Raw genomic sequence first — 23,956 nt, forward strand, 5'->3', positions numbered from 1 at the left:
AGCCTTAGTTTCCAAATCTGTAAAATGGAGCAACTAACAACCTAAATCTCAGAGTTGTACAAACCAATGGTATGTGAAGTGCTCATTGCAGTGCCTACCCTACACTAAGCCTCAATGATGGCACTGGAGCTATCACTGCAGCCAGGGAAAGTCGGGGACTTGCTTTGTTGCTGCCCACAGCCCATGCAGGAGCTGGAAGATGAATTTCAGATCATCCCTGCTCTCTATCATTTAAAAGATTTTCCATCACGATGGGCACTCGCCAGTGCTTTGGAGCCCTCCCCTAGTTCTAAGCTTGCTCTCCACCAAACCATGCCCAATGACCCCTTTCCACACCTCACTCAGAACTTGTCTCATTTACAAAGTTGGTAACACTAAGGGGGGGGACAAAATCCGAATACAAAACTGTCTAACATCTACATGTGCAACATGTACTCAACCTTGCTTTAAAAATGTATGCAGAGAGAAAAGACTGGAAGGTGAATTACCCAATGTTAACCAAACTGGGAAGGCAAGTTCCCCAAGTGTGCTTTGTGGCCAGGTGGGAAGTTGGGGGGCAGGGGTGGGGGGACAGAAAGATCCAAGACCCTTTCAGTCCCCCAGTGATGGGCTTATAATCTAATTGTATTTTTGTCTTTCTGCTTCTGTGTATATTCTACATTTTCTATAATAAACCTGCATTTCTCTTGCAATCAAGGAAGGAAAGTTGGTTTGTTTGTTTTTACACCATCATATCCTTCCAAAGCTTTTCTTGATTATAACCCACTCCATGCCCACTCTGCACACACACTGCCTCTTGGATCTTGTCTTCTATTTTCAGCCCATGAGTTTGCGTATGTGGCCATGAGAGGCTGCTTTCTCAATATCCTTGAGCAGATGTCCTATGCCTGTGCCTAAGACCCTCTAGTAAGCAGAGCTGCCCCAACGTGGGAGATGTTTCCTCCCACAGAAGAGTGGCCAGGCTCATTGCCTACCATTCCCTGACCTGGGATCCACTCCCACCCCCAGAAAACTCACTAGAAAGTTCTTCATAAAGTGAGTGGTTTATGCCAAGAGGAACTGCACAGAAAGAGACCACAGGTGAGAACTGTGCGCACACACGCACACACACACACACACACACACACACTCACACACGCACCCCAATCTGCCTCTTCGTTCCTCCTGTATCCGGAGGAAAATGTCATCCGGTTAGTGCCCTCAGATGAACTGGGAAGGCAAATTCCCCAGTTGTGGTTTGTGAGGGGCTGAGTAGCTGAGGGGGGGGGCGGTGTCAGGGACAGCCAATCCACTTCCGTCTGGCTCTGAAATCCACACTTATTTTCCTGGACCGGACCAGGATCCCATTTCCCAATATGAGGCATCTAGCTCTCTCTTGGTGACACACACTTTCCTCAAGAATGCTTGACTTTTCAGGGAGGAATTCTTGTCTATTTGGGATTCTTGGAAGCAGGACAATGACTAATGAATTGCTGGCTCTACCCTAGGTTTGGAAACCCTCTAGAACTCACAGGAGTTGGGGGAGGAGGGAGGCGGGACAAGAGGGTACGGGTGTGTTCACGGCAGAGAGGAGGGGGCAGGATTGAGATGTAGGATCACAGTGTTCAAGCTACAGGCACTCCGGAAGCCACCACGGACCCCCACATCAGAAGTCACCTTCTACTCTGTGACTAGAAGGCTGACACAGGCAGGGTGGGGAGGTGGGGGATACTGATTAAAGCTTGTCGAGACTAGAGAGTTGTAACACTGTGGAAGTCAGGAAACTGGCTGTTGAGCTTATCTCAAAGGGAGAAAGTTGCCACATCCGAGGGTGCCGCACAGAGAGCGTGGGTCTTAGAGTCAGACACACCTTCTTTGGAAGGCCCTCTGTGTCTCTGACTACCTATGAGACTTCACGCAAGGTGCCTAAGTGCTCAGAACCTCGGTTTTCTCTTCTGTAAGATGGGATAACACCTACTTTGCAGGTCTATTGTGAGAATGAGATGCGCTGAACTGAGCAAGTGCTTGGCCCGGCCCTGGCACATAGTAGGCCTTCAACAGATGGCAGGTATTGTTTGGCGAGTTGGAAGGGTAGGAGTTTATAAAGCCTCTGTGTAGTGGGCCAGCTGCAGAAGGGCAGACAGTCCTGGGGCCGGGCAGTGAGAAGACGTAGCTCCCTAGGGTAACAGCAGCTAAGCTTAAGCTCCCTCCTCCGTGTGCTCGCCAGGGCCCTTCGTGTATCCTGGCAGGTTGGGGCCACGCCACCCTTCCCTACGGCCCAGCTGCAGACTCTCTGCAGCCTCAGCTGCATAATCCAAAGTGAGAATGTTTGGGTTCCAGATCACCAGAATGACATGGTGGAGGGTCTACAGGGGTCCTGGGTCCCTTCGTCTCCTCGGCTTAAAATGATCAGGAAGCAGACTGGCCTCTCATAAAGATCAGGCAAACCACCCAACCTCGCTGTCCAGAGAAGTCCATGAGCTCTGAAGCCATGCTGGAGAAAGCAGGGGGCTGAGCGTCTGCCGCCCCCAACCCCCACCTCCCCACACACAGCCCCTGCCAAGAGCTGCAGAAACCTGGGCAAACAGACCAGGCCCCCGGTGTGTTCTCAGTCTACCCGGGAAGGCAAAACACAGACATGAAAGACTTAGGAATACAGAAAAACAGGGGGAAAGAAAATCGTTTTCTTTCAAAGGAGCTCATATATGCAGCGGGATCGTGAGGCGAGCTGAGGAATCAACATTCCACAGGGTTAATCCGGGGAGACTTTCTAGAGAGCCGTGATGGGTAGGGTTGCCACCTCGTGTCACCCACAAGCTCTCCCCAAAAGTCCCCCCTCAGACCCTGTGGCCTGACTGAGGGAGAACAGGCACTTTTGCCTGAAATAGCAAATTTACATGACCTCGCAATCTTAGCGATGCTCCGCGCAGCTCTAGTTAAAACAACAAGGGTTTTAGAACCGGAGAGTTTGCAATGGCAAAGGCAGAGGGAAAACAAAACAGAGTCCACATGAGGTTTTCATTTTCTTTAGCCACGTGAGAACAGCCCTGTAGATCCAGCTATAAATACCCAGCTGCCATTGCCACAAGCTGGAAAATCACACACACACACACACACACACACACACACACACTCGACAAGTCCCTTCAAACAGTTCATGGGCTTAAGAATGCAAATCAGTGTTTCTAAGAACATCTATCTGCCTTGAGAAGATGCAGTGCTAGACGCCCCTCGCTCAGTGTCTTGCACTGAGGCCTCCTCAAACGTTCCGATGGGATTTGGGAAGAAGCCGGCTTGCAGCCGTCACCAGGGTGGATGCGGAGCTGTCCCCACAACACCCAGGCCAAGTCGAAGCCCACCAGGGCCGCACACAAGACCGAGGGGAAGCGTTTTAGACCAACTCCCTTAGAAGGAGGGAAAGAGCACCCTGCTTGAGCCGGGACACCTCAGCTTGGGTCCCCTACGAACAGAGCCCATCTGTCATTTATTGAGGCCACGTTCTCAGGAGAAACCAGAGAGGGCAGAGGAAGGACCTGGTAAGACTGTGGTTTCAGTGGGGTCTAGCTTCAGCCTGATCCTGGGGGGAGCTGCGGGGGCAAGTCTGCGGCCACACTGGCCCTCTTTGGGGCAGGGGAGTGGGGATTTTGTACCTTTTTCCAATTAGTCATTGACCACAGGATGCAGGGGGAGGGCAGGGCAAGATGGTGTAACTCCAGGTGCCTCTGGGCGACGGGGTTCAATGACCCAAGGGCAGTGCAGGCAGGGGTCAGCATTTAGCTGAAGCACCCCCAGCAGCTGGGGACACGCACAGGGCTTCAACAACCACTTCTATACGGGGTCTGCAGCCCAAAGGCCTGGTCGTTTAGAATTTGTATTTTCTATTGATTACAAAGGTTGGTTTCTGGGTTTGTTGGCTTTGTTTTCATTTTCTTTTGCATGGAATACTTTTATAATTGACTTACCGAAGAGAGAAGCAAAGGTTTGATCAACGGGGCACACACTGCGAATTGCCCACCTAATCTCTCTTCTCTCCTTCTTCCACGCTAACAGGTCCCTGCTTTTGTTTGAGGCAACATGCCCATTTAAAATTTTCAGCTTCTCCCTAGACTCTGCTGCAGTTTGAGGTCTCTCCTTAACGCAGTGTTGGCCAGTTTCTGGAGGGGGCTTTCAGAAAAGTTTGTGAAAGAGAGAATTAGCTGGTATGCACTTTTTGTGCTTTTGTGCTTCTCCTTTTTCCTGCCTGGAATGCAGATGTGAAACTAGAGGTGATGCAGCTATCTTGTAACCATGAGGCAATGAGCACAAAGACAAAAGTCTCATTCTAAGGAAGGCTGAAGTAGAATGATAGAGGGAGCCCAGGTCCCTGATGGCACTGTGGTGTCACTCTGCCAACTCAGGACTGTGTCTGCTGGACTTGTTGACAGAACCACTCTAGTCGGGTTTCTGACTATGTCACTGAACACAAATTCTGATATACACCTCAAAACACTAGTTCTGTGGGGTGTCCCATGGAAAAAGTCCTCTTTAGTAAACTGAGAGAATACTAGTTTAAACAATGGGAGACCAGTTTCTTACTGCAGTGCTTCTCTGAGCATGGGGCTCTGTGAGGGTAAGAATAGGGGAGGTGGAACCGTTGCTTAAATTTCTTTAGCCACAGAAATTTTTTTTCCTAGAGGGTCGTCGTGAGAACCTGGGGTTTTACCGAATGCAGTTTGGGAAACACTAGACTAGCTGACCTCTTCCTGCACATTTCATGATGCCCCAGCTGGAGGGGACCAAGCAGGAGGCCAGGTCCCCCAGCAACCTCAGCATTCACCCTTCGTGGGACATGAGTCTGAGGCAAAGAATTGGGGCCTTTGAGGTTGGTTAGAAAAGAGCGGTGAACTAGATAAAAGACTCAAGGAGGTGCCAAGTCTTCTGGAATTTTGGGGGTACTCACTCCTCTTTCCAAGCAGTGCTTGGCATTCACTCCAGGAATAATAATGGTGTTGATAATAGCCAAAGCTTATTGAGCATTTATGATGTGCTCAGCACCATGCTTTACAGGGATGATCCCCTGCAATCCTTGCAACTGCCTAATAAGAAATATAGTTTCTAGAAAACTAGAAAAATAGTTTGTCCATTTTACAGATGAGGAAATCGAGGCCTATTGAGATCACACAGCTACCACATGATAGAACAGGGACTCTGCCCCCAAGGCCCCCCAACTTCAAGGGGTCCATTTCCCCACTCTCCTTCGCCAAGTACACATTTTATTTGTATATAGTGAACTTTCTCTTGATATGCTGTTTTCCAGGTGTCCCCTACCTTTGTTGTGTGTATCCTGATTTACATACTGGACAGAGAATCCTCAAGGGCAGGCCCTGTACCCCTAGGAGTTCAGATATGTTAGTCTCTCCTTCCTCTGTACCTTACCACAGTGTTTAGAGACCAGGTCTCCACAACGTAGGGCCACCCGGTGGAGGCTGCCTCCCTGACATTGATCACAGCCTTCACAGGAGGCGAGATGTGCTCAGGTGAGACTCAGGGTGAGGGTGATGAGTGATGTGGGTGAAGGTGGAGTCAAGAGGAAAACTCTGGAAAAATGAGCTCCAGCTAAGGGCATCCGCAGCTTCACACGCTTATCCACCAGGGCGCTCAAGACCAACGTTGTGTGCATCACTTGGATTGGGCCCGGACCAGGTCTCAAGTCCTCATCTTGCCACCTCAGACCACCAGGCTCAATCATCTTCAGGTAGACACATCCATTCTCTGGACTGCAAAGTATTTAGGGCATAACAAATAGCCAATCGCCAAGTCTCATTCAAAACGTCTTCCTTTTCAAAGCGTAGAACAATGTACCAGGCCCATAATCACTAATGTCAGTCCCTTTCCCTCCCAGACCCCTTCCTGGCTTACCCATCTAAGCCTCCTGGAGCCAAGCAGTCCAAAAATATAGCCCAAACTGCCCAAAAGCTCTTACAGGTTGAATCAAAGGGAACTCGTCATCACGCCTGGTCTTTCCAGTTCCACGATGAATGCATGTAGAAATATATCAGATGCTGACTATTCCCTGTTGCCTCTCTACCTCCACTCCCTCTCCTTCCCTGCCACCGTCCTGCCCAGGGGGCTGACCTTCCCAGAATGCATCACCCAGATTCCTGGGCTTCTGGTGCCCAGTGGGATTCGACCAGTGGGAAGCAACAGCAGGTGATTGGCAGGTGCAGGAGAGAGACCTCAGGGTGTTTATTCCCCCATTGTCTCTCCGCTAAGCCATGGGTCTGGCAGTCGCTGTGTTCCTCTAGGGCCACAGCCTCTGCCGAGTGGCCCTTCCTCCTCTGCTCCAGCTGGCACAGGGCTCTGTACCATTCCTCCCCCTCACCCCTCCAGGTGTAGGAGTGTTAACAGCTTCCTGCTGTTGCTCGTCCCTGGGTGCCTCAACATCTCCTCTAGTCCCTTATCTCTCTGCAAATAGTCCTCCCATTACATTCTTCTCAGTTAAACCCTTTTGCGAGTGCCAACTGTTTCGTGCCCAGAGCCTGACTGATACAGACCACAGTGTACATTCTCAGAGCACCCCCCATATGCCAGAGTTTGCTCCAAAAAGTCCCAATTGCATGTGATTTGTCTTCCTTCTAATTAAGGTGAAATATATAATATACAGATGAGCAGGAGGCAGAGGGGAAAGCCAATCCAGCTCTAGTCCCCAGTGCAAGCACCATGCCAGCCAGAGAAGGGGCTCCCTGTTGTGGAAGGGAGCGTTGAGGTTCAGGGCTCAGTCAAGGGCAGAGGCTGCACAATAGAGGACAGGGTGCTCACGGCCAACACAGTGTGTGTCACTCGGATTGGGCTCGGGCCAGATTCCAAGGGAGAGGGGGCTGTAATGAGGAACAAGACACGTGAAAGAGCTGAATCAGCTGCATTTCACTAAGACATCCCGAGAAGAAGTCAGCATGGCTCCACTGTCAAGTAAAAGACAGTGAAGCAGTTCCCAGCGGTGGGTGCTTTCCCACTTCAGGGCAGGATGTTCACAAGAGGAACAGAGCAGTGGCTGTATTCATGGAAGACAGAAGGGAGGGAGGACTTCACCGAAACCAGGCAGTTACAGTGGGAAGAGGGAGATTCTCTCACCCTTGGGCAATGAGAAATACTTGAGACGTCGGTCCCCTGTCCTTATCAAAGGATGATGGCTGTGGTCCCTTGCCAGCACTAGCAAAAAGTCCCAATAACTCCCGAGGAAGGGCTGGGCCGAGACAAGTCTCCAGCAATATGCTATATGGAGAATGAGCCAGAAAGTCGCTGTGTGGTTTCTATTACTACGACCCTGTTTTGCATCTCCACCAATATATCAAATATGATCCCCATGAATCCCAAATCATAAAAAAACAGGTCAAGACTTTTAGTTCAAAAACAGTGATTACCATGTGCATATGGGGTCCAGTGTAGATGTCTGGAGAACAGCGCACTTGAAGATGCTCACATCTACCTAAAATTTCCCATATGGACCTGGAGCAAATGGGGAGCAGCTTCAAACCCACTCTTTGGCATGTCTATTTGCCAATGGGCAGAGGAAATGGACTACAAGCTTGTGCCCATTATAAAAGTTAACTTTTTTTAAACTAAAAAATATTTTAGTTATCTATCAAATGTAGATAATAATAAAATAAACATGTGTACCCATCACTCCATGTAAGAAATAAAGTATCACAGATATAAATGGAGCCCCTGTGTACCCCTCCTTGGTCTTCCCTCCTGCCTCCCTAGAGAGAGCCACTTCTCTGAGTTTAGCGGTTATTTCAAACTTGTTTTTACACTTTAATTAAACATGTAAGTACTTGTAAATAAAAGAGAGTATTATTTTGTACGATTTTAAACTTAACAGCAATGGCATCCTTCCGCAATTCGCTTTTTCCACTTACTATTGTTTCTGAGATTATACCTTGCTATTACAATCTATCTAGTTCCTTCATTTTGTTTTCCCACTGTGTTCCATAGTATTCCACTGCATGCACATATCAAATTCTTTAACCAATCTTCTGGTTGATGATAGACATTTGGGTTGCCTTCTAGCTCTTAAAAACCATGCTATAGTGAATTTCCTGAACATATCTCCTTTTCACATGCATTAGAGTTTCTCCAGACTTACCAAGGAGGGAAATTTCTGGGTCACAGGGTAAGTGCATCTTCAGTTTTACTAGATAGTACCAATTTGCTCTCCCAAGTGTTCATACCAATTTAATTGCCACCATTAGTGGATGCGAGTTATCTTTGGCTCTACATCCCTCTGATGAGTATAATTTTTTTGTCAATCTGACGAGTGTGAAATGATGTCTCCCTGTGATTTCAATTTATGTATTTCCCTGATTCCAAATAAGGTTGAACATCTTTTCATATGTTTATTATTCTATAGTATCATTTTAGTGTTAGAATTACATTTGTGTGCTTTGAAAAAACAGAAGAGTTTTTCTTTTAATTTATAAAAATTTGAACATGTGGAGTGTTTCACCAGGCTTTCATTGGAAAACTTGGAGAGGGAAGAAGAGCTGTGGATGGAGGTAAAGAGAAGACTTCCTTTTGCATACTTGCTTTGAGACAGGGATTTTTAAAACGAGTCATAGCATTAGAGACGAAGCACGTGAAGCAGAAATTCCAACAATCCTTGGGCAATGTGGGGAATACATTTTTTAAGACCTTGTTAACATTGTCTAGGAATAGTTCAGAAAGTTTTCATTGTGCCCTTTGCCTCTAAGACAACTACATGGACACAACTATACGGACAGCACAAATGGGCTGAAGGAACTGTAGGAACCATTTGTCCATCTTCCTGCTGCAGGAAACACCATGTATTTGCCATCCCAACAGATGAAATCGCTCCTCTAATAATAGCAACCTAGAAGGAGATTCCATAACTTCCTTACATTCCCAAACACTCTTAAATGGAATCTAAATTTCTCAACATTGAGCATCTCCTTCTCATAGCATTGATGACATGGAATAGTATTCTTCACTTCTAGGTCCTGCCCCAACGACACTGTGAGTACTTAGAGGATTCATCTTAATAACCCCTGTCCCCGGCACCAGGATGGATGAACTAGTCTGGAAATGCATAAGGGCAGGGACCACATCTTATTCAACGCCAAAGTTCCAGGAGGCATTCGACTTATGTTTCTTAAGGGAAGGAATTTCTTCCATACGGAAGCTTCTGAGCTTTCAGAACAGACTAACCATGGGAACAAACAAACCCTCTTGCTCAGGGTGTAAAAGAAACCTAAAAAATACCTTTGAATGCTTTTCCCCACTTCCCCCATCTCAAAATGATCTTTCCTCCTCTATGTACTGCATCAGCACTACATAGTACCTAGTATTCCCATGGAAAACAAATTATTTGGCAAATAATAATAATTAAGACTTACAGAGTACATACTATGTTCCAGGCACTGTTCTAAATACTTTACATGTATTAATTTTGTCTTCCTTTGGGGGTAGGTACTATTACTGTCATCATTTTACAGATAAGGAAACTGAGTCTCAGAAAGGATAAATACTTGCCCAAGGCTACAATTCTAGTAAGTGGTGGAATGTGAATTTGGACCCCAGCAGTTTGACCCCAGAATCTGTAGAAGCACTATGCTATACCAAAGCTACTGCTGGACACACATAAGCCTTAAATGCTTCCTGCTGTTATTCTAGTGAAAATGCAGCTGTGGGCTTAATGAGAAATTCATTATCCTTTGCATCCTTATCTTTGACACCCACATCCAATCCCTCAGGCCTTGAAGAATTTGCTGATTCTTCCTTATTTATTAATAAAAGCTCCCAGTCACATGGGCTAGCCACACATCACTGTCTGCCTCACTTTCAGAGACTAGAGGCCCCAGAGGGGAGTGAATTTTGCTCACCAAGATTCATTCCACAGGACCTGTCTCTGCACACAATGCATTACACACCGGGGTGTCTCAAATAGTTGTTGAGCCACCATAACCATTAACAACTCACAATGATGCAGCAGTGTACTGAGCACTTTTCACGTACCCTACGTAAGAGACCCCCTGCAGTCCTATTCCACAGGTATTACTGTCATTTCCATTCTACACAGGACTAGAACCAAGGCTCAGAAATGCTCACTCGCTTGTCGAAGGCAGTTCACCTAGGTGGTGGTTGGCTGAAATTCAAACCTAGATCCTGCCACCAAATCTCATGATACATCTTTTGCTCCTGGTGAAGTTGATCCCTTTTATTCTTTATCCATTGCACGTATGCACACATACACAACTGACTTCTCTTTCTGGACCAGTGGAATAAGAGTCAGATCAAAAGGAGAGGAAAGAATATACACTGAGCTCTTGTCCTATGCTATGAATGAATGAATGAATGGGCATGTGGATAAGTGACATATAGTCAGCAAGTACTCCCTGAGTGCTAACTCTGTGCCCATCACCAGGCTAGGAGCGGTAAATACCACAGTGACAAGGGCATGGCCCTAACCTTCTAGGAGCTTCTAGTCCACTGGCACTTGCATCTCAGTGGTAACCGGATCTGTCCATGGAATCTCACCTTGTCAGAGCCCCATGTGGGTAGGGAGTGGTGTGGAGGGGGAGAGAAGAAAGCCAGACCCTGTTGTAGCATAAACAGAGGAGACTAGAAGTACATCACATCAGGGCAAACTCCAGACAGACAGAGTTCTGAAAGAGTTGAAAAGAACCTGTACAGGGGGCCGGCCCGGTGGTGCAGTGGTTAAGTGCGTGCACTCCGCTTCAGCGGCCCGGGGTTTGCAGGTTTGGATCCCGGGCGCGCATCGATGCACCGCTTGTCCAGCCATGCTGTGGCGGTGTCCCATACAAAGTGGAGGAAGGTGGGCACAGATGTTAGCCCAGGGCCAGTCTTCCTCAGCAAAAAGAGGAGGACTGGCAACAGATGTTAGCTCAGGACTAATCTTCCTCACACAGTAAAAAGAACCTGTACAGCCCCACTGACCAGGAGAATGAGGCCCACTCCGACTCCCAGAGGGTGAGCATTTGTCCAGTGTCCCCAGGGACAGTCCCAATTGACGCCTGCTTCCCCCCCGTCCCATCCGGTTAGTGCCCTGTTCACTCTTGAAAGAGTCTTGGTTTAGACAGTAAATTATATGCTCGCCCTTGCCTTCCAGGAAATTTATGACTTTCTCCAACAGCCCCTGGGCAGGAAAACAATCTGCCTTCCCAAGGTCATTGAATTGCCTTATTTCTACTCCTTTTTAAAGAGCTTCTCCTCACAGCCACCACCCCACAGCTGGCACAGGTTCTAGGGGGGAACTTCCACATGTGTGTCTGTGTTTCTCTCTAGCCTTAGCACTGAAGCCAAAACTATTCACCATCAGATCCCAAAGTGCACGGGCTTTAGATTCAAGCATACCTGTTTTATATCCTGACCCTGACAGTTTCTTCCTGTATGATCTTAGGCAAGTCACCCAACCCTGCTGAGCCTCAGTTTCCTCATCTGTAAAAGGGGGTGACAACACCCATCTCACCTCGTGGGATTGCTGTGAGGACTTGGTGAGGTAGTATAAGTGAAAACACCTAGCACAGTGCCTGGTATGGAGGACCCGCTTACCACCCACAGGCTTTCTAGAACATGTGACCTCTCAGATAAGACACAAAGAATGTGGAGGATATGAACATCCCAGGAACCCCAGCATATTATTAAGCCTCAAGCCCCTGCCCTACCAAGTTGGACCTACTTCTTCATCTTTACAGAAAATGGAATACACAGTACAACCACTTCATAAAACTGGTCAGCAGTGTCTCCTACAGCTGGACACATGCTTCCCCGTGACCCAGCAGTTCCACCCCTGGGACACACCAACAGAAACGCATTCATATGTTCACCCAAGGACAAGTGCGCAAATGTTCACAGCAAGACTACTCACAACAGCCTCAAACTTGGAAACCAACCAAACGCCCCTCAACAGAAGAGTGGATAATAAAGTGTGTATAGTCACATAACGGAATACTACACAACAGTGGGAATGAATGACCTACCCAACAACATCACGCTGAGCAAAAGAAGCCAGACACAAACAAGTACACACTGTACGATACCATTTATGTGAAGTTCAAGAACAGACAAAACTAATCTATGGTGTTAGAAGTCAGGATTATTGAAGGGTAGGAGCCAGAAGGGGGCATGTGGGGCTTCTGGGGGTGAGGGAGGTGGGGGGCTTTGGAATGTTCTGTTTCTTGATCTGGATGCTAGTTATACAAGTGTGTTCACTTTGTGAAAATCCATTGAACTATATACTTATAAACTGTGTATTTTTCTGAATCATGTTGAACTTCAATAAAAAGTCAAAATAAAATTTTTAAATGTAAAACAGTTGTATTTCCGGTAGAGAGTTGAGCAGACTAAGTAGGCAGTAGACACTTCACAAAAGGCAGTAGGATGCTGGGCCAACAGAGCTAACAAGACATGGTCCCTGTGCTCCATCAGCAACTCTATCATCATCAATCCTCATCGTCATTGTCATCGTCATCATCATCATCATCACCATCATTCCTAACACCTTCCTAGCGTTTACTATGTGCCAGCCATGGTTTCAAGTACTTATTTTTTCTTTTTACCAAATCATGCAGTAACTTTATCTTCATAAAAATCCATTTTACAGATGAGGAAACCAAGGCATAGAGAGAGGAAGTAATTCATGCGAGGCCACAAAGCTAGTGAGAAGTAGAGCAAGAATCTGAAGCCAGGGCCTGTCCTCTGAACCAAAGCCTTATACTCAGACATCTGATCTGTTTATCAGCTCCGGCAGCCCCATCTTCCATGTAGGCAGCCACAGACCTCAATAACCCCACCTCTGCTCAGGGCAGCAGTGACGGTAAATTATCAACCGTGTGTCTCGGAAAGGCAGAGGCAGTTGCTAACTCTGTCTCTGGGCAGTTGCCAGCCCAATGCCAAATGATAGGGAACAGACTGATAAATATATTGACAGAGATTAAAAGAGTTAAAATGGCTTGGCCCCTCTACTGCCCAAAGTCCACAAAAACTCTGAATTTGCTTCAAACTAACTTCAAAGCTGCCTCTGGCCCTGTGGAAATACTGACTGACCTGGAATCACTCCCTTCCCTCCCTGCCTGGTCAGGGGATCTTGAGGCCGGGGGCTGTGGTGTCTAGGAGGCAGTGAGGGAGGGAGTGTTGACATTGACCCCCAGCAATGTGGTCAGACATAGAGCTGTGAGTCTGGGTCCCCGAGTCTGGCACATCGAGCATCCATCACACAGGCAAGCTTTGCTCTGGCACTCGGGCGGGCGATCAGTGTACATAACCTGAAAAGCGGAATGTTCAACACACAATGCCAAAGACCGCCCATGCTCGGGACAAAGCGGTAACAAACAACACCCATCAGGACGACTCAGATCTGGCAGAGACTCGTGCAGTCACGATGTGAGTACCTATGCAGGCAGGAAGGTGGCTCCCAGTGGGCCAGCAGTGGGTCCTCTGAGACCACTCCCTTTATATTACATATGCACTAGTAAGATGAAGAGGAATTCCCAAAGGTCAAATTGTCCAGCCCCCTGTCTCCAGGCAGGATGGCAACAAAGCCATCTGGTCACACTTCCACTGAGATACACCCACACCCCTCAGCCTAGCACTGGGGTTTGTGGGGGCAGGGGTAAATACAAATTTGGCAATAAAATCAAAACAGTTGCTCAGTCTTCCAAGTTATGACACACTCTGTTTGTAGAGAAATCAGTTGGATCTCACCTAGAAAACACACAAAACAGAGCACAGGATAAAAGTACACTTTGTCGTATTCCAACATGGCCACCAATAATTACCTAGAAAATAATGGGCTCCTCCAAAACAACATCACATAAAACAGTCAAAATTTCTGGAGCAAGCAGGGGGTTATTAGGAAGGGCTCTTGGAATCAACCACCTGTGGGAGGGAGGGACAGAGAGGAAGCAGTGCTGGGCAGAGGGAGAAGTGGAACAGCCATGCAGCCTCTACGAAGGCCTCAGCCAACCGCATGAGGAGCCCTGAAGCTGGGATGCCCTTTAGAATTTCCCCACGTTGGTACAGAGGGGCCAGGCCTTCATCACGCCCACCAATCATTGGATGCAGGTGACCCAGGAGGGGAGCATCAGCAGGAGCGACTGTGGGGAGGGCAACTCGCTTCAGCTGAGGCAATTCCAAAGACGGCTGACCACTGCCTGCCGCTGGGAGTCAGTCTGGAACGGAGGTCTGGGTGGCACAGCCCAGTGTCCACTATGCAGGGATTTGGACCCAGCCAGGCAATCTGAATGCAGAGTCCACACAACTGAGCGTTATCCTACACTGCCTGATTTACTCCATCAGGACTGTTCTCCAATCCATTTGGATATTTCCTGCTGCATTTCCTGCATATTCAGTGATTAAGGAGACCCAAGGAGGGAAGGCTAAATCTGATGAGAAGTGGGTAGGGGCAGCCACAGGGCCTGATGCTCAATAGCTTCCCTATGACCACACATAACATGTAGTGATACCCAGGATGGTCACCAGGCTAGTGCCAAAGCAAAGCCTTCCTGGCTGATGGATGCTTGGTGCATCAGATCAGGGACCCAAACCGGTGGGCATCCAGGATGAAACCAGATTGAACAACCGACTGATGGGAAAATAAACACCCCTACAAGAGTGGCATGATCTCAGATATATAGAGCTGTGTGAGTCTAGGCATAAAGAAATCAGGAAAAATAAAAAAAAGCTTGATCCATTGGAGGGATGACCTTGACATACGGTCAAGGGAAAGAAAAGTATGCTGCAGATTCCATTTCAGTGAAAAAAACACACTCAAACAACAAGACCCCACTAGACCTGTATACAAACTTGTAGTGTTTGTATGAACAAAGGAAAATATAAGGAAGGATATAAATCTAGGCTACTGACATTAATTACCAGGGTGTGGAGGGTGGGTAGAGATGTCATTCTTTCCATGTCTTTTCATATTTCTGCATGATATTGATTCACTTGTTTAAGCAAAGAAGAATTACCTTCATAATTTGGAAATATCAAATAAAGAATACGTTTTAAAAAATTATGAGTGTTGCACCATGTGCATAGTGGGGACTGATATAAAAGTAGTATTTCATTCCGTCTCCTCCCTCTCCTCTTAGGAGGCAGCTCTTAGTTGTCCATGTGGGGTTGATCAAAAGGAATATTTAATTCAAGGCCAAGATTTTTCTGTGCCCTCCCTTTATCATTAGAAGAGGACTTTATCTTAATATTATTCCACACAAAATATATATCTGCCACCAAAATAAATCTGCCAGTAAAATCTATAAAAATGATGCAACACATTCTGTAGTCCAGTGGCAATGCTGTGAAAGATCTGCTGTTTGCTATTATGCATGACCATGCTTCTCTCTATTACCGTGCTCATGAAAGCTGACCATACCGAGCCAACTCCCAATTATCTTGGCACATATACATGCAAAGCCCAGAGAAGCCAAAACCCAACTTTTCACCACATCTGCTGACAAGAAGTCAAAGAGCTGGTTTAATGTTGCTTCCATCTTTCCCTGTCCCTGGCTACCCCTTAGGAGAGGTGTTCCAGAGGGCAGGAGCCACCACAGAACAGAGGGATGAGGACATAAGGAGTCCACACAGCCTATGAACTGGGTGGCTCTTCTCTATCTGGTGGGCTCTGAGGATTTTCTCTTGCAACCCCATCAGCACCTGGGCGAGGCCTGCTCATTCCTCAAGAGTTAACTCAGATATCATTGAGTTCAATCAAGGGTCTAATTGACCCTGTTTGCCTACCAGGTGTGGATTCTACAGTGCAATTTCACTTTTATGAGCTCCAAACATGGAGAAGGCACGAAGACGACTCAGTCCTTCCCTGACCGAAGTGCAGTGTGTTAAAGGTTATGACAGAGCTGTGTGCCAAGTTCATGGGGGTGCGGAGGAAGGCATGATTACGAGGAGCCTTGCAAAGGGAGTTTGAGAGAGAAGAGGACACCTAAGCAAGCCTGTCAGGACAAGTAGAAGGGAGATAAGGATTGAGGAAGGGCCTCCCATGTAGAAAGAACTACAAACACGGGTAGAGAGGTGGGACATGCTCGTGACTAGACTCGGTGCCATAAAACCCAAGTTAACCCTTGAGGACTGATGGGGACTGCTGGTCGACACGGCAGTCAGCCATGCAGGAGCACCTCATTACACATCCCAGCCTGACCTGTGTTGTCTTAAAAAGACATCCTTTACCTCGGAAACCTCACATCAGTTTTCCTTCCTCCCACCAGCTTACCAACTGATTATTTTTTCCTACCATATCCCTTATTCTGTCCATGATACTGGATTTAGATTTTGACTTGAATCTAGTTAGTTCTCCTTCTATCTAGTTAATTGCCAGTAACTACAACAGCAACCATCATAGTGATAGTTCAGGTTTGTTGAGTGCTTACTCAAGGCCAAGTGCTGACAATCCTCACAACCATCCTTCGAGGGAGGTGTTAGTTACTATCATCCCCATTTTTCAGATGAGAAAACTGAGGTTCAGAGAAGTGAAATAATATACAAGGTCTTACAACAGGGACGTGGCGGAGCCAGAATTCAAACACAGGTTTATCTGATTCTAGAACCCAGATTCTTGACCCCCATGCTGTAACGACCCTCCCTAAGCTATGCTTGCTCTGCTCTTGTCTGACATCCAGAGCAGTAGCCATCAAACTTTTTCTGTTAAAGGGCCAGCTAGTAAATATCTTCGGCTCAGCAAGCCATACAGTCTCTACAGCAACACTCAGCTCTGCCCCTTTAGCTTGACGGCAGCCATAGACAACAGGAAAACAAATGGCATGGTTGTGTTATAATAAAACTTTACTTACAAAACAAGGTGACAGGCTGGATTTGGCTCTTGAATTGCGAGCTCCTAAACTATAGCAGTTTGGTCAATCACTCATTCATTTAACTATCATTTACTGAGTGTCTACCTGGTGCCTGGCACTGTTCTAGGTGCTGGGGATAGAGAGAGACCCACACAAGTCTCCACTCTCATGAAGCTTAAATCCTAGCAATCCTGGCTGTTTTGCCCAGGCCTGATACCCTGGGTCCTAACCTTGGCACTCTTCCCTCTTCCCTTAGACTCTCAGCTTAGACTTCAGATCACCCCGGAGCTTGTAGAACTATCAATGCCCGGGCCCCACTCCCTAGAGGCTCTAATTTAATCGGCTGGGATGGGCCCAGTATTGACCCTGTTACAAGCTCCCCAGATGCTTTAAATGTGCAGACAGGGTTGCCACCCACTGCCTAGGTAGCTGTTTGCCTCCTAATTCTTCTGCTTACCTCCTGTGTGACGTAGGGTAAGTCTCTCAAGCCCTCAGACTTTGAGCTTCTACACACGTAAGGTACTGTTGTCATTGTGCCATTATTATTAGATGTTAATGTTAGGTACTGCCTCAATGATTTCCCTCTCCCTAGTTTTGACTTTGATTCTTTGGATCAAGGTAGTGTTTAGGATTTCTAAAATAAGCTCTTTAGAGAGCTCACTAATAGCCCAGGTTCATGGGTAAGTGAGCTGGTGGCCTTTCCTTTGTTGGAGGAGGGGATCATGCGGGGCTGCCATTTGTTTGGCACAGGGAGTGCTGAGCTGTGCCTCACTTTCATATGAAAGGTCTCCATCTCCAGGCCCAGACAGCTGACCTTGGGGCACTGCCGTTAAGCCTTGAATAAGTGGCTTATTTACTTTGACTTACGGACAAATGTTCAAAACCACGTACTTCTATGAGCTTAGACCTAGAGAGACGAAAGGCATTCACATTTTGCTGAGCACTGAGCAGTTTGCTAGGTCCTTCCCATGTATTATCTCATTTCATCTTCAGAACAATCCTGAGAAGTGAAAATTATTGTTCTCAGTTAACAGATGAAGAAGGTTCAGAGAGGTTAAACAGCGTGTGACCTGGTGGTGCCTGATCTCAACCCTGGATCTACTTGATTCTGAAGCTTTCTGCACAGAACTGGGGTGCACTACAAATAATTCAGCTCCTCCTCAGCCAGGATTCAAAAGGATACCAAGCTTCCTAAAGTTTATTTTTTCCAGGTTTTTTTTAATTTTTTTTTGGAGGGGGAGACCCAGAAAGAACCCCACAACACCTGCTAATGCCCATAGTCTGATAAGCCTTGCACAGCACTAGCATAATGATACACAGGTCCAAAGAAAAGGCATTTCCCCCTGCACAGCATCTTGGCCGTACGGTTTTATAACCTCATGATGAAACAAAAAACAAACAAACCAAAAAATGTGAAGAGAGTTGGAGAAATAGATATTGCCAGGAGTGAGGAATTCACTGACCCCCAGTCTGGGCCATCTCAGAGAAGTTGGCCACTGGCTGAGCCTCTTAAAAGCTGAAAAGTTATCCCAGGCCATGGTTCAAGAGAGAGCTTGAACAAAACAGAAACAAATGTGATCTTCAAAGTCTTAAATGTCAACTTGAAGGATAACTTAGAAGCTCTGAGATGGGCCAAGAGAACCTGCAGCTGCTCTCTCCAGCATCAGATGGAATAGCCACTCCCCAAGACAGTGTATCAACCAGGGGGCAGCCTCCCTGCTCCGCCCTCACCTCCCCACCCCCACCCCCAACATACACATACAACCTGCTCTGCTGCCTTTCTCCCTTCTGAGAGAGTGCAAACACAGGAGTGGTTTCCAGGCCAGATATGCAGGATGCCTGTGCCTCCTCCCACCCCTCCGGATAATGAACCAGCCTTGCTCATGGATGATCCCCGCTGGCCACCTTTTCTAGAGGGAGGAGGTAAGGGTGACCTGAGTCCTCGAGACTCCACCCATTGGCCGTCAATAATGGAAAACACGTAGCCAGATTTGGGGAGAGGTCCCTTCCAAACAACATGGGCTCCTGATGGCTGAAACACTGAAAAATGAAATTATGATATTCCTTTTATTCAGGGTCTACAACACTCCCAGCTCTGTTTTAGTCCTTTTGCAGAAGTATCATTACCGTGACAACCTTGGGAGGTAAATGTTATCCTCATGTTACAGATGAGGAAGCTGCAGCTCAGAAGGAATCAGTAATGTAACCCAGGTTACGATTTCTCTCCCAGGCCAGTCTGCGTTGAAGCCAGCCCTCTCTCCGTTGTGCCAGGCTGCACTTGAAGTCCGGAGCTGAAGGACACAGGCTCCCAAGCACAGAGACTCTGGCTGTGGAGATCTAGAGGGTCACCTGCTATCAAAGCCAAGGACGCCCTCCAGGTTGGTCTTTCAGCCAAGTGCATTTGCCCTTTGGACCTTCAGGAGAGCGTGAGAATGCCTCCTCTCTAAGTACTCTGATCTCAGAGACAACCGAAGAGCTGGCCAGAAGCCTGAGCTGATAGAAGGGGCGAGGAGAAGGCTTCAATATCAGCCCAAGCGTCAGCGGCCTGGGAACTCGTCCCGGGGCTGAAGTTGGTGACATGTCTCCCAGCACACACCCAGAAGGTCAGGACTCCACTGACCCTCCAGAGAAACCCTACAGGCCGAAAGAGCTGAAACCCCAGTCCTTGCCCTCAGCTCTCCCTGAGGTCCAGTGCTGGCACAAGAGCATTTCTGGGATCTACTTCTGATGGGTTCCCTCTGTCCCCAGGTATTCAGCATTCTATTTGTAAATAGCAGGAATGAGTGGAAACATTTAAAATTGCTACTTCCATTGGCTCCACTGGAATCAAAGAAGCAAGCCTCAGCCTCGTGGATTATCTTTGCACCCTCCCAATCACCTGTACTTAGACTTGCCCTCTTCTTTACCCCTGGATCCAAGGCTCTTCAGTAAGGAGGAGAGTTTAACCTGTTTTACGTCAAAAACTTTGGGGTCAGGGGTTTGGGAAAGAAGACTGGGGAGAGAACATGTTCCCACAGAAAGAAGGAGTCTTTCAAACTCCCCCCACACTTGCCAGAAAAAAAAATATTTGCAGGCCTTCCTACTGGTCCTGCCCTCACAGCCTTCCCTTTCCTGAACTCCTGACTCTCTTCTAAGTTCTAACGCCCAGGAGATTTTTCTCTCCTCTTTTTCTCCTGATGGGGGCACGAGTATTCCCTCAGCACCCCAGCATCTGGAGGAGAAGCTCTGAAAACTTGCCTAGGAGCTGTGAGCCAGAGCCGGCAACTACCAGGCAGCAAGACAATAACAGCACAGTTGTTTTTTTTTTAAAAGAAGAAATGGGGGTCGGATGCAGCTCCCAGCACGGATGAGAAACGGGCCGTGTGTGCTTCCACGCCTGAGGCCACGACCATCCCCACACGGTCACGGTCACGGTCACGAAGGCATAAACATGCGCCTGCACGCGCATCTCACGGTACGCGGCTACCCCTGCTTACGGGCACTTTTGTTTACACTGCCCTCGGTGATTTCCTTCATCTTTATTACACTCAAGTTGAAGACAGACTCCTGAAGTCAAACGAGTCTCTTTCTGACATTGCTGTCTGCTCCATCTTTTATAGCGCTTCCCTAGGGGTCTATTTGTATAATTTCTAAAATCCTTCCCAAATCTCGAACTTCCTGTGGGTCCGTTTTTATATCCACATTTCCTCTCTGTCCCTTCATTCGCTCATTTGTCTAGGACACAGGGAGAGTCCAGTAATCTTTCTCCCACCCAAACATTGTAGGTTGGCTCTATTGCAAAATGCAAAACCAGAGACCTGATGAGGGCAAGGCTGAAAGGACTCTGTGGTCACTCGTTTGTTGACCCCAGCTATTGACATCCAGCACAGCGCATTGGGCAATCCAGGGCTGATGGGTGCACGGAGCCCCACACCCCCTTTCCTCCCACACTCCGTGAGCACAATCCCCCTCTGAGTCCTAGGGAAAATCCATTCCCTCCATCAGCCAACTTTTCAGAGAAATCCAAGAAACTGACCCAAACTGAGAAGAAGGGACACACAAAACTTGAAACTATTTAAAGATGGGAAGTTGTTTTCATTCCCATGTAGACTTCAAGGAGGACCTCCAGGGACTTTTTCCTAGAGAGGTGTGATTTTCCTTCCCACCTTCCCAGGAACTTTGCAAATCCACCGCAGAACTGTGGAAATGTGGCCAAAGCAGAGAGAGAAGAGTTAAATCAAGCCCAGACCTCAGCAATCTGTGTTCAATTTTGATAAAAATCTCTCTCCCTCTCCCCCACCGCCCCCCTCCTCCACCCCACAGCTCAGACATGTCTCTTTATGTTACGAGCTTGCATCTTGTTTGGGGCACCACAGTGCTCCCAGAGAACCCGGCACGGCCCCCACCGTGGGCACATGTGGCAGACACATCCATCCCACTCCACGGGCAGGGCTGGACACAGAGGCGCACAGCACCGGCCACCACCTCCTCCTCCTCCTCATCTTCCTTACAATTACCTGCCTCCACACCAGATCCTTCCTTCCTCCGTTAAGCCAAAGTCCCATCACCTGGCGATGTCAGGGCCACAGCAGGAGGCTGGGCAGTGGCCCCAGGTGCTGAGGTCCGCAGAGTCAGGACCCCTCTCCTGGGATGCTCCTTCCCTGGCCCAAGGTCCTACTGCCACTGAGAGCAAGAACCTCAGGCTCCCACTGCCTTGCCTGCTGGCTGGAGGCCAGGCTTGCAAGTGGGAGCTGGGAGCTTGTGAAGAGTTAAATCACAGAATGAAGACACAAGCTGAACTGGGAAAAGCCACCACCACAAAGTTGTCCGTTTGGGGGGTACCGGCTATGTTTGTCCACTTGTGACAACAAGGAATCAGATTTCAAAGCCACACAAAAACATTTTTTTAAAGTTTTCCAAAGACACTTCCTGTGTCAAGATGGGCCAAAACAGACAACACACACACACGCAAATCACACCCATGCACAGAGACACGCACACAGGCCCTGGGAGCCCACTCAAGTATCCGCGGCTCCTGCAAACACTCTGGAGAAACAAAACAGCCAGCCTGCGGAGTCGCTGCCTTCCCAATCCCCTTTAGCGTTGTAAAGAGAGCAGAGGGGGAGAAAAGTGTGGCAGTGCCGCCAGAGAGCGTCCCGCGGCCGGCGCCCACCCCACGGACCGAGGTAGAGAGGAGGCAGGGCAGGCGCACTTACTCCGAGGCCCCCATGGCGCGTCCGCCGTCCCTGCAGCCCGGACCCCCGGCTGCGGCGCGCGCGGGCCGCTCTCCCCGCGCCGCTCTGCACTCTGCTGTAACCGGAGCGCCGCCGCCGCCTCCCCTCCCGGCCCGGCCTCGCTGCCGCCCGCCCTCCCCTCTGACGTCAGGCGTCTTGGAGCGGGATATTTATGGCAGGGATACTCTGAATTTTCCCTAGGTAGAGTTCTGATTGCAGCTCCTTGGGATTTGTAATTTTCACACTTTCAGACAGAAAGGAGGGGAGAGAGGAAGGGAGAGCGCAGCCGGCAGGGCGAGGCAGACAATGAGGGTAGCTGTTTCCAGCTTTGGCAAGGAGCCTTCTCAGGGCTCCCTCTGTTTGGGAAACATGTAAGGGTCAAGGAGGCCAAAGTGGCCACCTGGGCAGTGGGTTTCTCCTCGCTCTTTCCCTGGGCGACGAGCAAAAAGGGCTGGTCTGAGCTGGCTGGGAGTCAGGTGCTGCGGAATACCCTCTCCTTCCCCCAAAGTGTCCCTTCATGAGACAATAAGCACCCTCCAGAAGGTGCCAGGGTGAGAAAGAAGACGAATCGGGCAGACCAGAACAGCTCATTAGAAGCCCTGGTCCACGCCCTAACAACTTTTCCATTTCTTCTTTGGGAGTGTGCATGCAAAAAAAAAAAAAAAAAAAGTTTATTTTTACTAAATTATGTTCCACACTCCCTACCTCTGTATAGCTTTTCCAACTCAGCGCCAGTCAATTTATCTTACTTCATTGCTTATATACAGGGTTTGAGCTGTTTGCAATAGCTCTTATTCATACCTTTAAAAATTGCTTTTAATTTTTTTCTTAAATGTGATTGTGATCCATCTCCTGGACCGGACTAGAAATGGCCTTAGTCAAGAGTCACTCTCTCCTCCATAATTGGCACCATCCTCAGGGTAAGTATTTGATCTCTGTTTCTCCCACACTCCTAGGAGCCTGCAAGAAGATGGTGCCCACACTAGGTGATGATCCATGTAGAGTTTTCTAGGTGTTCAGGTCTGGATTCTGATGGTTGTCTGTTTCTCCACCTAGCTGAAGGGGTCTAGGGAAATCACTTGGTTTAAGGGCCATCCTTCCAGAGTGGCAAAAAAGAGTGTAATGCTTTATCCTTTATGGATCCCAAGGATTGGAGAATGAACTTAAAAAGGATACACATGAGATGCAAATTGCTTGTACAGTTAGATAACATTAGTGTGTAAGTATTCAATTCCCCATCAATGAGAAGGAGCACAGATAACCACAAGTCATCACTAAAACAACTTGACTCTGGTGAACTTTCCGTGAGACCAGATGGGGTAGAGGTGGGGGTGTGTGTGCCTTAACCGCAGTTACAGTCAGCAGGGACTCAAGGACTTGGAATGTGTTTACCCCTTTGGCAGCAGCTGGTTAGAGCTGACTTTCTGAGAAGCCAAGTCTTGGGGCTGGGCTCCTTGGCTGGGGACAGCCAAGATGTTTTGGTCCAAGTCATACAGGGCCCAGAGCTCTGCTCTTTGCTCACTGTTAGGTTGCCCTCCTGAGCATCATATTCCGCTGCCATGTCCCTCCATCCCCTTCCTCACATCAAGGCTCCATTGGCAAGGTGAGCTCTGCTCTGTAGTAAACATTGAAAATTGGCTTCCAAAAGCCATTGACAAACCCCTTCTCCCTTGCCTTCCTCAACTGAGGAAACTAGAAGTCTACAATATTCACCATCCCAGACTCCCTTGTAACTAGGAATAGCTATGAAACCCAGTTCTTGCCAGTGAGGTTGGCATGCAGCAGTCAGCTTCCACAAAAACTCTTTAAGAAAATAGATTCAGATGGCATGTCCTTTCAATCCTTTGACATTCTCTATTCCTCCTTCCCCCATTTCTTCTCTCTCGGAACATGGATATGATGCCTGGAGATACAGCACCACCTTGCAACCTTGAGAACAAATGCCAT

General features: G+C 48.1%; 1 protein-coding gene across 2 annotated transcripts in view; it reads right to left on the minus strand.

Moving 5' to 3' along the window:
- DAAM2 (dishevelled associated activator of morphogenesis 2) overlaps positions 1-22,026 on the minus strand; it is a 101,851-nt gene extending 79,825 nt beyond the window's left edge. For both annotated transcript variants that reach the window (XM_058554437.1, XM_058554436.1), the window contains exon 1: positions 21,992-22,026. The gene's annotated coding sequence lies outside the window, so the exon portion shown is untranslated. The remainder of the gene's footprint in view (positions 1-21,991) is intronic.
- Between the last annotated feature and the right edge of the window lie 1,930 nt (positions 22,027-23,956).

Source organism: Diceros bicornis, chromosome 14 (assembly GCF_020826845.1).
Source record: "Diceros bicornis minor isolate mBicDic1 chromosome 14, mDicBic1.mat.cur, whole genome shotgun sequence".
Classification (NCBI taxonomy): Eukaryota; Metazoa; Chordata; class Mammalia; order Perissodactyla; family Rhinocerotidae; genus Diceros; species Diceros bicornis.